Raw genomic sequence first — 4,297 nt, 5'->3', positions numbered from 1 at the left:
GTGCACGGATTGGTTAACGACGTTGTCACCGATATATCAACCAATCACCTATAATGCTTAAAATTGCGACTGGGAAACCAGTTTATTCTATCTTTAACACGTTTTCTGAAATCGGTCAAAGTCGCTATTCAAAGCATAATAGGTTGAACAAGTTTAATAATAATTCAATACTATCATCCGAAATACTAATATTGTACACGTAATAATAGTTAAGCATATCGAGCGCATTGCTTTTTTAATGCACTTGAATACAAAAACTTTTGTCTCAAACTGGGGCAGATAGAGGTTTTAGCTTGCAATCGCGACTGTATATATAATTATATATTGAACATTTAGGCCATGTATATATTGAACATTTAGATCATGTCTACGTATTTGATTTGTTCCATTATAGTCTGTATACTTTTCTTGTATTTTGTTAACATATTGCGACATCAAATCCAATAAAAAAAACTAATAAACCAAATAGTGCAGTGTGCAAAAGAATGTATGTACCCAGGTCTTGGCGGCACATAAGATAAGTGTCATAATGACGATGTCGCTGTAATTTAACAGTAGTGTATAGTAAATGATAACTGCAAAAATGAGTTCCTTTACATACATTTAATTTCTGATGTGACACATACATATAAATTGTAGTCAGTGGCTTACACCAGTTGTTCAACACTAGAAAACACATTTTAGCACATGTTTTCTACAATAAGATACTGAAAATATATAACGAGTAAAATACCCACTAGTTTAACTGCTTGATTAAGCGTTAAAAAATCCTCGGTCACTTGGCTTCAATCATTTAACCAACATCTGTATGTTATGAGTATATGTTGTGTCTTCTTACAAAAGGGCGCTAGTGTCTCTCCCTAAGATCGTGGAACGTCTAGTTTTACGACGCATTGTGGTCTTGCTGGAAACGCACAAAACAAACAAAAACTCGCCATGGTCATGCTACTTGATGCACACCCTACCATATCGGGTAATCTGTGAATCAGACCTGATAAATACGGTAACCTATATCTGTGATACAAACAAATGACAATTTATGTCTTTCTTAATTTATTTAAGGTCAGCAGATTTAAGTGAACGAAACACACATAGAAGACAATTTATAAAATTCATTTTAAAGAAAAAATAAAATTATCTTCGCTCACTTTCGATGTGTTGACTGTTATTGCAGCGCAACATAATGCGATCAAAACACTAACTTATTGACTACGACATAGAAAACTTTTTTTTAAAGAAAACAGTTTTTTTAACACAAAACTATACATGAACGCGTTCGATTTACTATCTTGGTCTGTTTGTGTATAATTATATAAAGTAAATGCGTAAACCTTATTATGATTTACAATGAAATATAGCCAATGGTTATTTAAATCCTTTCTTGACTGACAAGTAGGATATGTTTAAGTCAAGTCAAGTAATATTTATTTATAAAGTCGGGTATATAAGAACATTTTAACACAAGCTCTGAAGAGCTTTTAAAGTCGACTTATAACCTAGACATTTACATGATAACAACATAGCACATACAATTACATTTCTTAAAACACATTATTAAAATGTTAAACATTAATTTTATCAAAATGTTAAACATGACAAAAAGTTAAACATGACACAATGAACAAAACATGGCAACACAGTATTTGATTACACAATTGATTATTTATCTAAAAAATCAGTTTCTTAATTATTTAGATAATTAAACAATCATACAATCATCCAAGCAATAAGCTAAAATTAAAACTACTCAAGCACGGATATCTGTAGATAAAGATTATGAAACAGCATAATTATTATTATAGCAGAATAACATACAAAATAGACTGACTTTAATGATTAAGCATGGATATTTAAACAGGTTTAGCACATTAAGGTTATATATCACTTATTTCAAATTGTATTCTGTGAAAATAGAGCAATTAACGCATGTAGTATATTTCTATCCTCTGGAGAGGGAGGAGGCTAAATTATAACAAATTACATATATGCATATCACATTATAGCTGGAGCTTGAAAGAACTTGGTAAAACAATAAATTAAAATAAATAAAACATAATTAGAAATTAAACTTAAAACTTCTGGGGTATCTGCTGATCTTGACCATGAAGGCCTAAAAACTTCTCTAAACGGAAATGAACTTAGACGCTGAATATTGAATATAAACACAAAAGTGTGACCAATAAAAGGATTTTAAAACACGTATCCCCCAAAATCAGATTTGGAGAAAACTGATCAGCAGCTACCTCATAGGAAACTCAAATACATAGCATTGCAGCTTAGGATTGGCTACCTAGCAGAAGCATTGTCTACACGCATATTAACAAGCATAACGGCCTGGCAGGAGCTGCATCTCTACACTTGGGATCCTGAAGTAAATCAGAGCACCTCCCCGGGCAATACTAGACCCCCAGGGATGAAGGGGACACTCCCCACCCCAAGGCACTGCCAGTACAATGGCAGGGCTAAGGGTTTGGATTGTCCCTGATCCAAAATATGTCATACAGGGAAAGGGTACGAGACCATTCACTCTCCCCAACAAGCATACCAGAGGGGGTAGAGACACAGCCCCTGCAGAAAGCTAACTAGAGGGAAGCAAAACCTATGGATACAAGCAAGCAAATAATAGCAAACTATGGCAAACAAAGGGAAAAAACACCAAGTAAAGCGAACAAAAATGAAAAGCTAACTACAGGTAAGCAAAAAATATATATACAAGCAACAAATAAATAGCAAACTATGGTAAACTTCGGGACAAAAGACACAAAGTAAATGGAACAAAAATGAAAAGCATACAGAAGACAGGGTGGCCTAATACTATATAGTGTTGTACCTGGCCAGCCAGCATGTCAGCGCTCCCTACCGGGCACATGCAGAACAGCTGCAATTGGGTCCATTCCATTGATCGATCAGGGATTTGAACTGATTGTAAGACGAGCACTATCTGAATGTGTCCGGCAGAGAGTTCCACTTACTGGCTACAGAGTAACGGAAAGAGTTCCTGCCATACCGTTCAGTTCTAGGTCTAGGAAGTTACACACAGTTTGTATACCTAAAATTATATTTAGAATCTTTAAATTTAACAAGATCATGTAGATAACTGGGTCCCTCCTTGTTTAATATTTTAAAGGTCTCTAAAGCAACACTTCTCATTCTTCTAATTTTAAGAGATGTGAGTCCATATAAAAGTAATAAATCATGGTATAAACTTGAATAATCATCATAAATGAAACGTAATGCTCTTTCCTGCATTTTTTCAATTTTCTTGGTATTAGTTTCCCTTGTAAAATGCCATGTTAATGGATAGTAATTTATAGGTTCGACATAATAAAAGAGTAGTACATAGTAAGCCTTCCAAGTTTGTTAATAGTACTACCTATTATTTTTATGACATTTAATTGCCTAGCAGCTTTTTTGCATACATTTGCTATATGGGTATTGAAATTTAGCATAAAATCAAAGGTTACGCCAAGTAATTTGACTTCCTCGTCACACTTTATATTTACGCCATCGAGATTAAAAGTTATTTAAAGATTGTGATTTTTTCCCAATGGCAATGGCTTGTAATTTTTCAGGATTGGCTTTCATGTGGTTTTCATTAAACCATTTGATGAGTTTTAAGCTGTCATTTTCTAGAGTTTTAACCAAATTGTCAGGATTTTTACTTTTGAAAGATAAAGTAATGTCATCTGCATAATTATATAAATCGCTTTGATTCACAAATTCAAAAATTCCATTGATAAAGATATTAAAGAATAGCGGTCCAAGAATGGAGCCTTGAAATACACGTTTAATAATTGATTCAAAAGTACTTAAGGTTACGCATGCGCAATTAATTTCCTTCTATATTACATATAAAATAGTTAAAGTTCGATATCAATTTTTACCATGATCAAGCAATGACCCACTATATCATCATACATCATTAGAAAGATAAATGCATAATCTTTTGAAAAAAATGGATGTCATTAAATTCTATACGTTGTAACTGAAAATATTCACCTTAGAATAGGCAAACCGGTTTTGACAGATGTGCAGGCGACCATTTTGGGCTCAAATAGTATGACCTACTTTCAAAGCCGGGAACCATCAACAGAAAAAGTAGAGCATAAAAATGACTTTTTTTCTTATTGCTTACAAATATACCTTCAAATTAATACCAAAAACAACCATTTGCAATGTATTTAACAAATCTTATGCAGCATGCACTCAACAATGTGTGCTAAGTATCAAACTGACTGCATGTAACCCTAAAAACAGGAGTTCCGGTTTGGGGTTATGTGACCTTAAGTTATCCCCT

This window comes from Dreissena polymorpha, chromosome 2 (assembly GCF_020536995.1).
Source record: "Dreissena polymorpha isolate Duluth1 chromosome 2, UMN_Dpol_1.0, whole genome shotgun sequence".
NCBI classification, from domain to species: Eukaryota; Metazoa; Mollusca; class Bivalvia; order Myida; family Dreissenidae; genus Dreissena; species Dreissena polymorpha.
The sequence above is the reverse complement of the archived record's forward strand: the minus strand, read 5'-3'. Positions refer to the sequence as shown.